Below are 5,885 nucleotides of genomic sequence, written 5' to 3'. Positions count from 1 at the left end.
AGCGCTTCATAATTCTTTAAAAACTCTTTGGCCAAAGTTCCTGAATGTATGTCATTGCCACACTCTGAAGTAGAGAAAGGAAATTGGGGGGTCAGTTCTCAAGAAACACAGTGCCTTTATTTTCATTTTTACTAAGTTGAGGACCCACCCTAAAGTCTCCTGTGGTTTTCTGTCCTCCATCTGTCGCCTGGAGTCTCCTCATTCAATAGGTGGCCCATTGGACACAGTGTTCACCTGTTTGCACTAAACTTACTATATTTTAATGGTCCATGTATTGGTAAGTTGTCATTTAAGGGTATCCACGATTTGAATCTTGCATTCTTTCTTTCTATTCTGTAATCTCTTAAAAACTTCTTTTTTTAAAAAATGTCTACAGATATATGTACACTTACACATACATTTCCCATGTATTATTCCATAAATTCTGAAATAATAAGTTCAAGCAAATTGTCACAAATAATTTTCCACAGGACAAGTTGTCCGAGATTTAGTAAGCATTTTGTTATGCGAAACCAACAGTTCTGCTAAAAATACTTCCTTTTTCGTTTTTTTTTTTTTGGCCGTGCTGCTCGGCATGTGGGATCTTGGTTCCCCGACCAGGGATAGAACCCGTGTCCCCTGCAGTGGAAGCACAGAGTCCTAACCACTGGACCGCCAGGGAATTCCCTAAAAATACCTTTTTTTTTGAAACAGAAGAAATTTTCTTTGGTTAATTGAAAAGCATCAATCAAATATTCGTTCTAGGTCAGCACAAGTTCCTTTAAATGTTATAATTTCCATGAAGTGAAATTTTGGCACCAAAGAATGAAACAATTGCTTTAATTATGGACATTCTACCATCATTAATATCCAAAATTATTTCCAAGGCTTAAAGCCGTAAGTTGACTAAAATAATTTTGGAGTCCAACTTCAATTTTAATTGAAGTAAACTTACTACTTTTTTTTTTTCCCTACAGCACGTATTTTTTGTTTGGAGTAGAAGGCAGAGGTATAGATTAGGGAAGGCATAGATTTATTATGAATGCTATGATCCCCGCCCCCCCCATGCCCCTCCCCACCATACACACACAGAGAAGTATTAGTCTCCTTATTTTATGATTGGAAAATCAATGGACCAGAGACAAAGTGCCTTGTTGCAGGATCTGGGCTGCAGTCAGAGCCAAATCTCAGCTTCTCATCCAGAACTCAGCTTCGATGGAAAGCCTGTCATTGCCAAAGACTGTGCTGTAAAAGCGAAGCCCTTTTCATTTCTGAAACAAATTTTAAATTCAGGATATGTTCTTCGGAGAATTGAATCTCGAGATATAAACTACAGGCAAAGTTCGGAGGTATTTGGGTTCGGTTCCAGACCACCAAAATAAAACAAGTAACAAGAAAGTTTTGGTTTCCCAGTGCATATGAAAGTTATGTTTACACTATACTGAAGTCTGTTAAGTGCGCAATAGCATTATTTCTTAAAAAACAATGTATATACCTTAATTGAAAAATACTTTATTGCCAAAAAAAGCTAACCATCATCTGAGCCTTTAGCGAGTAGTAACATCAAAGATCACAGATCACCTTAACAAATAGAATAATAATGAAAAATTTGAAATATTGTGAGAATTACCAAAATGTGACACAGACATACAAAGTGAGCAAATGCCATTGGAAAAATGGCACTGTAGACTTACTCGATGCAGGGTTGCCACGAACCTTCAATTTGTTAAAAAAAAATGCAATATCTGAGAAGCACAATAAAACAAGGTATGCCTGTATATGAAATTCTTTTGGTTTCCTTTGTATAAAATATTATTTACTAACAAATGATTTACTAAAATACATATTTCTTGGTACTTATCATGTAATGACATAATGACAAAAGCAAGTTTAACAGGGATGGAAAAGTCCCCAATATTTAATGCTGAGAGTAGCAATATTTCTGACTATATGTTCATTTAACTGTCAGAATTGTTTTTGTGGTAAATTAAATTCTTCAGCGATTAATAATTAAAATTTGAGTCTCATCAGGATTGGGAACTTCAACTATAAGTTCATTATTAACATTTTAAGACCATTTCTAAGATCTGTAAAGCAAAACTTTTGAAGGCATACTTGGGTAATTTTCAATGTTACTTAAAATTTTATACCAGTAAATAAACTTTCTGTTCATTTTTAAAAGCTCTTTCTTTATTTGACTAGAAAATACCTAAATCTTCTGGACTGGTCAGAGAATAAAAAAAAATTTCACCAAAACCAAAACAAAACACTTCAGAATTGATAGGCATAGTTATGATGATTAACAGCAATAAAGCTATGATGTATTTATGGTTCCAACATGTGTTATAATAGTTAGCATATTTGAGTTGTATAAAATCAGTTTTTCAAATTACATATTTAGCTTTCAGTACATGGCCATTAATTACTTTCATATTAAAGCATATTTTTATTTCTATTCTTGAGAAGAATTTCATGGGCTAGAAGACATAGTATTAAATAATGGTCTTGAAAAGCTTGTTATTAGTTCTAGCAAAGGAAACAGTACAGAACTGAAACATGTAGTCCAAGTGATTAATGAAGAACCAAAAGTTCTATTTTCAGAGATAAAGATCAAAGAATTTAAGACTGCTTTGATATTCCTTTTTAACAAGTATCTTAGAGTTGGGGTCCTTTCCACGGACACTCTACAATGATTTACGGGCCCTAGCATTACTTAATAGGCTGCTTTTCAAAAGTGCACAAGAAAAGTAATTTGAACAAAAATAAATATAACCACTCAGGAAAGAAGGGGAAAGGAATTAGAGATGGTGATCACTTAGAAGAGAAAAGTGGAAAAAGAAAAAAAGGGAAAAGAAAAGAGTAGAAAAAGGAGCAAGGTGAACTATAATCTCACTATTCTTTTTTTAGGGCCTTTCTTGCAATGTTTTTATTCAAGAATGTTGCAATTATGCATAAAAAGCCATAGTAATAATTTAAGTTGTTTAGTTCTGGGCTTCCCTGGTGGCGCAGTGGTTGAGAGTCCGCCTGCCGATGCAGGGGACATGGGTTCGTGCCCTGGTCCGGGAAGATCCCACATGCCGCGGAGCGGCTGGGCGCGTGAGCCATGGCCACTGAGCCTGCGTGTCCGGAGCCTGTGCTCCGCGGCGGGAGAGGCCGCAACAGTGAGAGGCCCGCGTGCCGAAGGAAAAAAAAAAAATGGAATGGTTGACAGTGGTATAAGAAACAGTTAGAGCCTTAGATGGCTCTGCAGCCAGGCAACAACTCTCTGCAGGGGACTCCAGATCAGAAACACCAGCAACAACTGAGAATGGAGACTAAGTATCTATTCTGAATGGTGACCGCCCCCTCCCCAGGTCCCTCGTCCACGTGCTCTGAGAAAACTACTCTCACCCGCTCAGAACAGTTTGCTAGATTCCTCTCTGAGGAAATAGATCATCCAAGAAAATGGCTGTAGGTACCAGCAGCTGCAATAGCCAAGTCCCTGTCCAATCACTACCTTGACCTGTGAGTGCCCATCAGTGCTCACAGAGCTTCCAACCAGCTTCTTCATACTCACTCATAAATATAAATGGACAGCCCAGTTCAACCAAACATTTGAGGAAAACCATTGACAAAGCAAGAGGGAAACCAAAATTAAACAGAAACAAGCAATATAACAAAACTCAGGCAATAAACACTCCCAGGGTCAGAAGAGATGCAATATCAATCGAAATAAGAACACAATGTCCTAAAAAAGAACATTCAGAGAATTAAAAGCTCTTGTAAATTAAGAAGTTTGATAGTAGATATATGGTATGAAAACTTGGAAGGTAAAATTTTGTGACATTTTCCCCAGAAAGTAAACAAAAAAATTAAAGATATAGAAATTTGGAGACAAAAGATAGGAAATTAGAGGATCAGTCAAAGAGATCCAACATCTGAGTAATGGGAGTTCCAGAAAGTGCAAAAAAAACGAGAGGGAGAAAATTAGCAAAGAAATAACACAATAATATTTTTTAGAACTTAGCACAGGGATTTCAGAAGTCACTGAATGCCTGGCTCATTAGTTAAAAAAGAAAAGAAGACTCACAACAAAGCATGTTACCATGAAATTCTAGATCACTGAATACATGGAGGAATCTACAAGCTTCCAGAGATGAAAAAAAAAAAAGTAGGCGACATGAAAAGTCTCAGTAATCAGAATGGTCTCAGACTACCTAAAGCAACATCTTGACGCTGATGATGACAGAGCAATGCCTTTGAAATTCTGAGACAAAATGTTTTCCAAATGAAAATTCTATATCCAATAAAATTATTAATCAAATGTGAGGCTAGAAAAAGGATATTTTCAGACATGCATGATATACACATTTTTCACTCTATGCATATTTTCTCAGGAGGTATAGGATGAGATGCTCTAGATAAACGAGAGTTAAAACCAAGAGAGAGGATCCAGGAAACGGGGAATTCAAACCAGGAGAGAGATGACTGGGATGCCCAGAGCCAAGATAAGGGAGATGTAAGCTTGACAGCTGTGCAGCAAGCCTGGAGGGCAAGCAGGCACCAAGGAGTAGGAGGGCTGTCACCAAAACAAAACAACAACAACAACAACAACAAAAATGAAATCGGGAATTCCCTGGCGGTCCAGTGGTGAGGACTCGGTGCTCTCACTGTCGCGGCCCAGAGTTCGATCCCTGGTCAGGGAACTAAGATTCCTCAAGCTGCACAGTGCGGCCAGAAAAAAAAATGTCAATAGAATGACATATTTCAATGTATTCAGAGGTCTTCAAATTGGTCAGAGAATTTGGAGATAAATAAGTGATGAGTACACACAGCTCAGGTGTAAAAAACAGTTACAGAGTTATATACAAACACTGAATATTGGTTTAATCAAAAACTGATGCAAATACGCTGGAAGAACTGGGGAGAAGCATCTGTATGGGTGCAAGTTGTGTACTTATGGAGGGTGGAGGGGGAACGTACAAGAGACCTAAAATGTCATCCTATGTAGTGGGGGGTCACTAATAGAATACCTCACACTGAAAAATAATAAACAGCAGCATAAGCATATTTTTAGTAAGTATAAAAATCAGTACTGAGAAAAGAGCTGAAGGAGTTGAGAATCGCCTTTAGGGAGCAGTGTAATATTATTATTCCTAATTTTACACTTCATGTAAATTGGAAAAGCCTTGCAGCCATTCACTGGAAACAACTCAGGGATTGAATATAAAAACTGACAATGGGCAAACCTTATAGGACAACTCCAAGCCACAACCTCTGCAGCAATGAGTTTAGAACGCCGAACTAAATCCCCGCAGCTATCTACCCAGAATGGGCAGGACTTGGTCGATGACTGCCAACATCCCTATTTTTGGTCCCTACTTCCAACTCAGGACCAACCAGAGAAAGCCAAATATGTTCCCCCAAACAATCACATAAGATGCCTGCTACTGGGCTTCCCTGGTGGTGCAGTGGTTAAGAATCTGCCTGCCAATGCAGGGGACACAGGTTCGAGCCCTGGTCCGGGAAGATCCCTCATGCCACGGAGCAACTAAGCCGGCGCACCACTGCTACTGAGCCTGTGCTCTAGAGCCCACGAGCCACAACTACCGAAGCCGGCACGCCTGGAGCCCGTGCTCCGCAACAAGAGAAGCCACCGCAATGAGAAGCCCGCGCACCGCAACGAAGAGTAGCCCCCGCTCGCCACAACTAGAGAAAGCCCGCACGCAGCAGCGAAGACCCAATGCAGCCAAAAATTAAATGAATAAATTTATTTAAAAAAAAAACAAAAGATGCATGCTGCTAGTTGGCCAGCCTCAGCTTCCTCATGCCAACAATGTCCAATCAGAGAGCACCTGAAGCCTTAGGTTTTCACTAGAAAGCTTTCCCACTTTCACTAGAAAGCTTTCCCACTATGAACGTCTGCC

The sequence above is a fragment of the Mesoplodon bidens genome (assembly GCF_964165515.1).
Source record: "Mesoplodon bidens genome assembly, chromosome: 16".
In the NCBI taxonomy this organism is placed as follows: domain Eukaryota; kingdom Metazoa; phylum Chordata; class Mammalia; order Artiodactyla; family Ziphiidae; genus Mesoplodon; species Mesoplodon bidens.
Note: the sequence above shows the minus strand (reverse complement) of the source record.